Raw genomic sequence first — 6,642 nt, forward strand, 5'->3', positions numbered from 1 at the left:
ATACTCATATTCGACGGCTATATCAGGTACGCCTAACCCAAATAAACATGCTTCCTTAATAGACCTGTGGTGGATCTAGTAGTGGGGAGTAGTGGGGTAAGTTGCAAGCCTCCGCCCCCACCCGAAAAGGAGAAGTAACAACCGAATATTGCATACAGTGTAAGTTTTCTACTGGGTTAAAATTATTCTCTTGGAGCATTTAAAATACAAGAGTTTCAGGGGCGTTGCCCCTTTGGACAACACTTCACATAGACTCGTCGCCTGCGTGTTTAGTCTTCGCTCCAAGCGATATTTCTGGATCAGCCCCTGTATTCAAATTTAAATGTGGTTTAAAAATCAATCATTAATGCTGCAGACTTATATTGACAGGCAGTTCAATCCAAACGAATTTGTATCGTGGGCTGATCTAGAAAGCTTATTTAAAACATCATATTTTAGCACAGAGTTCGAGAAACGCATGCAAAGTGATGCATTACTTATCTTGACCAGCAAAAAGTCTAAACTTTAGAAACTTCTGCTCAAAGAACTGTTGATTCTTTCTTGATATACAAAGAGTCACTTGTCAGTAAGTTTTCATATCAGCAGCTTTTATGGTAAATAATACTAATAGTCTTATACGAGTACTTAAAACCTTTAAGAAATCAAATATCTGATAGGACCGAGCACAAATCCTTATCTCTTCATACGTGCACTTATTGTTATTGTTTCTGACTGCTACGGAATGAACACTAAGCAACAAAATAAAGGCAGAGCTATTCTAAGTTCCCTTATTTGAAAGGGGTCAAGATCACGATCTTGTATTATAAACCCCAGTCTGATTTAGTCTTGTCGACAATTCATATCGAAAGTTTCTATATCACTTATTGGTGATTCTGCCAGGTTTATCCCTATGCAAAAATTAAGGGACACAAGAGCGTCTCAGAGTCTTTGTTACCGGGTACTTTGCTTTTATTTGAGAAGTCTTCTTAAAAAATGTGTTCTTATTCAAGAGACGAGTGCGGTTTTTTAATGTTCTTTTCCATTGTTCCACTTTGACATCAGGACTGGTTTTTGTACCTATCACTGTTCGAGCATTTATTCTTTACCTAAAGAAGATATGTATTCATTTATTACTAGGGTATGACCTAGCTGTAGATAAGGTCATGGTTAATCCACTAAAAACTAACGTCTCGTTTGCATAAAATATTGATCACGATGCAAGCGAAATCCCTGATTTACATCCTGCTTGTACGGTACCAGAGCTACGATAAAAAATGGCTTCTGAGAATGATCTTGATCACAAAGTTATTCCTTTAGCTGACGCAGTCATTTGATAGGTTACTCTGCTACTAGTATTGATCAATCCATAAGTATAGGTAACAGTGATCCTTTTTAACTACTATTTCTCTATACTATATTCAGGTGACAAAAGACCATCACTCATTGTCAAACAGGAATAGGATCCTGAGATCTCCATTTTCTTTCTGAAGGTTATTAGTGAAACAGAAACTACACTAGTACCAGTTTGTTACGGGGTTATTATGAGGAAATGGAGACCACCAGAGCTACACGCTGGTGACGAGTGGTTAGTGAGCAATGACGTTGTCGTTACGATGTCTACAGAACATTCTTAGTCTAGCCAAAGAACTCCATTGGATGGTCATTTAGGTGTCAATAAGATGCATAATAATAATAATAATAATAATAATAATGAGGATTTTTTATAGCGCCTAATCTTTAGAAGCTCTAAGCGCTTTGCAACATTAGACAACACCTATAAGATAAAAAATATATACTGATATGATTATGAAAACAAACACCATGAAATTAGAAAACATTAAAAAACATGCTGAGAATATTTAAGGTAGGAAACATTATTAGGTCTTTAAGTTTGTTCTTGCAGTCAAAATAAGTGAGTTTTGAGAGCACTCTTGAATGTGATCACTGTCTCTTTGTATCTAAGTTCAGTGGGCAATTCATTCCACGCTGCTGGGCCCTGGTATGCAAAAGAACGCTGTCCTTATGACTTTGTTTTTATAATGGGAATAATGAGTAAACGATTGTCAGACGAGGAGCGTAAGTATCTTGCTGGTGTGTACACATGGGTGAGGTCGGATAGGTATGTTGGACTAGAGTCCGACAGTAAAACGTAGCACAGAGAACAAATTTTGTGTTTGATTCTGGATCGAATGGATAGTCAGTGTAGGGTACAGAGCAGCGGGAAGGTGTGCTCTGATCGTGGTATTCTAAGTATGATCCGAGCAGCTGTGATTTGAACTTTTTGAAGTTTCTAGAGCAGATACTGAGATGAACCAAACAGAATTTAGTTACAATAGTCCAGTCTTGAAAGTACTAATGAACACACAAGTGTTTTAGTGACATCAACTGAAAGATATTTGCGAATTGAGCTGATACGTCTCGGCTCAAGATATGCAGCCTTGCATATGTTCATGACAAGTTGGTAAAATGTGAGAGTACTGTCCAGAGTAACACCTAGGTTTCGTACTGATTGTGTGAATTTAATGTTGGTGTTGCTGACATTTATTGTTTGAGGTAAAGGATGTGAATGAGAAAGTCTTTGAGTTGTGATCAGAATGGCCTCAGTTTTATCATCATTCATCTGCAGCTTGTTACAAGTCATCCATGATTTCACATCAGAAATGCACCTCTCTACACGTTGGGTGGTAGCATCAACTTCAGTTGGGTGGCTAAATTTATATATTTGGGTGTCATCAACGTACAATTGGTGAGACACTGGATGATGATCTATGACAGTTAACAGCGACTGAGTGTACCGAGTGAAGAGAACAGGTCCAAGAACAGCCCCCTGTGGAACACCACAACATAGATCAACTGAGCTGGAGTGTATTCCATTTTCAGGTACAATTTGTGTCCTGTTGACCAAGTAGGACTTGTACCACAGTAAGGCTGTATCATGAATGCCAAATGCATGCTGGAGACGGTCAAGTAATATATCATGGTCTATTGTGTCAAATGCTGCAGACAAATCAAGGAGGGTGAGGACTGTAACCTTTCCGCTATCCAATGCAGAGAGAATATCATTAACTACTTTTAGAAGAGTAGTTTCAGTACTGTGGCAAGGGCGATATGCAGATTGTACATTGCTAAAAAGACTGTTTGAACTCAGATGAGATACAAGCTGGGATAGAACAACCTTTTCGAAGATTTTTTATATGAATGGGAGATTAGAAACTGGGAGGTAGTTCTTTAAATAGTTGTGGTCTAGTGTTGGTTTCTTCAGCAAAGGCTTTACAATGGCAGTTTTGAAAAATGATGGGAATTCTCCGGATGAGAGAGAGGTATTAATAACATCAGTTAGTGAAGGCAATACTGAATCTAAGCACTCAAGCAGCAGTGATGTTGGAATAGGATCAAGTTCACATGACTGGTGCACTCTTCATCAGGATTACTTACGAAATCAATAGAGACAGGTTCAAATGCTGCTAATGGTTGCCGCTCAAATCCTGTATCCCAACTGTATGGTGACGACGAGTCAATTGAAATTGTGGAGTCAAGCTTATCTCTAATGGTTTGTACTGTGTCACAGAAGAAAGTTGCAAACATATCCGTAAGGTCGACTGGAGAGAAGGTAGATGGAAGTGGTGTAAATTTGTTCCTTGACATTAGCTTGTTAGTAATCTCTAAGAGCTCTTTGCAGCTGGACCTTTCCATGATCTTAGTAGTGTAGTAGGCTGATTTTGCTGCATGGACTATATTTGTGACATTCTTCTTAGCGGCTTCTTAGATTTGCTTATGAGTAGTGAGTCTGGTGGAAAGCTAAATCCTCTCAGCTTTACGGTGGTCTCTTTTAGCAGTGCGAAGCTGGTCCCTAACACTGCTATACCATGGAGAACACTTTTGAACTGATAGTCTGCACTTGGTAGCTGGGGCATGTTTGTCAAGCAATCAACTCAGGCAGTTATCGAATTGTTCTGCTGTAGGAGGTTAGCAAGTTGTTAGGTTAGCTTGGATGTCGTGCATTAGTTTGGTTCTGTTTATCATACGGGGGTTTCTCTTAGTAGCATAGAAAAGGTGGAGGGTTAGGGACTGATACGTCAAGATGGCATATAATGCATTGATGATCTGATACAAGGTCATGGGATACCAGGGAGGACCGTAGAATGTTATCATCAGGTCTATGAAGAATCCAGTCCAAAATGTGACCATCTTTATGGGTGGGTTGGTTAACTGACTGTTTGAGGTTGTAAACATTAATGGAATCTGTGAGTTTTGATGTATTTGGGTTTCCGGGACAGTCAAAGTGAAAGCTGAAATCTCCAAGAATAATCAGGTTCCCACCTATCGAATTTCCATAGTCCAGGAGATTCGGAAACTGCTCCAAAAAGAGAGAGTCGGCCAGCTTGTTTTTTCTACTAGGAGGAGGGCGGTATAGGCAGAAAAAATGTACTGACCTTTGCTCCAGTGTGAGTGTGGTTTGGACTAGTTCAAACGATATGTGGTCGAAATTGAATGTTGTGGTGTGGTTAAGACGTTTGGAGTTCTTTGTAATGACAACAATTCCACCTCCGCGAGAATTACGGGGGAACGACTTGATGGAGTAACCAATGGGTGTTAGATCCGCACACTTGGGCTCATCGCCTGGTGTTTTTAGCCATGACAATTTTAGTATAACAATGTCCTGAATCGTTTTTATTGAACGAAATTTTAAAGTGTTGTTACTAACCTCTGTTGTTCTTGTCACACTTGACAAATGGTAGGAAAACCTTCAGAAGATACACAAGGTTCATCTGCAACCTGTTACTACGTCTGACAAACCATTTAGTAAAATAATTAAAGATTGTGTCATTCCCTTACCTAGGACAAAATCGGACAACCTATACATGTTGACCAAAATGTGTTCGGCCACATGATTTCCAGAGGTTATTCCTTTGCTAGATATTGTAATTAAAACCATGATAATATTATTTTTTTAAACTTTTTAAAATATTTTTTACACTTGTTGGCCTTCCCAAATCTATCCAGTCTGGCCATGGGTCAGATTTCCCCTCTGACATTTTCGAAAACGTTATGCAAGAGTTAGGTATTCAAGAGTCTAATTTTTCTTCCTATCAACCTGAAACTCGATAGGCTTTGGAAAGATTTTACCAAATTATGATGAATATTATTCTGCAATATTACTTTGGTACAGAAAAGGAATGGGGTGAACGTGTTCATTTATTGTTGTCTGCTGTTACGGAACCAGTTCAAGAATCGTTAGGGGGCCCCTAGAGGCCTAGTTGTCTAAAGCGCTCACCATTCCGGATCACTGCCATCTCACCTCTGTCTGCACGGGTTCGCGTATTCGAGTCTCAGGCTTGGCTGACGTGGGTACGTGAAAAAGCCTGCCAATAGCTTCTCGTGGGTCGGTGGTTCTTTCTGGGGTTTTCCAGGTTCTTCTTCCATCATTTATACTGGTCGCCCTGTATAGCCTATCGTGTGCTGAAAAATGGCGTTAATCCCTATATCAACAACAACAAAAATAATTCGGTTTCAGGGCTGAGCAAATTTATTTTTTGACCACTAGTCCAGGACAAGCGCTTTCAGAAAATTCACTAGTCCCACCTTTCTCTTCACTAGTCCCACCTTACTTTTCACTGGTCCCAAAATGGTAAACACTTGCCGAGATTTGATGAGACGTATGTACTTAATCCATAGAAAAGAAGAATAAAAAAACGAAATAATATACAACATAATTATTTCTTAAAAGAATTTAATTTTTCAAAACCATTGGTTGTTATACATTTGGCTTCTTCAGGTTCATGTATATATGTTTAAGCTGATGGATTTGAAAATATGTCCATGTATATGTTTGCCACCTGCACCAGCACTAAACCAGCAGTTGATAGCTGTGTCTAGGTTAAAGTCCTCAAGCTCTGGTCCGTTTGCAGAAATGTTCATTAGCATTTGTAAACTCTTTTGGTTTAAGGAATTCCTTAAAGAAGTCTTCGCCGAATCTCCGTTATTACCTTCCTGGGGGGTGCTTTTTGAACTGGTTTTTGACATACTTTCCGTCGTCTTCCAAAGTTAATAAAGAAAAAACTTCAAAGGAAGATTCATAGATTGTATTGACTATGTTTCTGATTTCAAATATAAGTTGGCAAATGTATGTGAAGTAGCAATAACTCGGTCAAAAACGAAATTATGGCGTGACAAGAAAGGAGTTTTCAGCCTGGTGATAAAGCCCATCCTCAAAACCATCTTTCGGCTAAAGTATCTGGTCGTTATACGATTGAAAACAAAATTAATGATTTTAATTATATTATTAACATTCCTCAGAGGAGGAAACAAAACCAACTTTGTCATATATAGTTATGTTTAAAAAGGATGCTGACAGACATAACACAAATAATTATTAAATTAATTTAGTTGTACAGTGAGGATTTAACCTACGAAATGCAATCTGACTCTCGTGACTTTGCTTTAACCGTCATCGGAAATCAAAAATATCAAACGGAAACGTTCACATGTAGAACAACACGAAAAGGGTGAACTAACACAGTGTTTATATAAATATGAGCACGTGTTACAAGATGTTCCAACGAGAAAAAATAAATCTATAATGACGTTGATCTTGTAGATTCTGCACCTGTAAAACAGCATCCTTACAGGATGGATCATCTCAAGCAAGAATGTTAGTAAAAA

This window comes from Sinohyriopsis cumingii, chromosome 2 (assembly GCF_028554795.1).
Source record: "Sinohyriopsis cumingii isolate HCF-2022 chromosome 2, ASM2855479v2, whole genome shotgun sequence".
NCBI lineage: Eukaryota > Metazoa > Mollusca > Bivalvia > Unionida > Unionidae > Sinohyriopsis > Sinohyriopsis cumingii.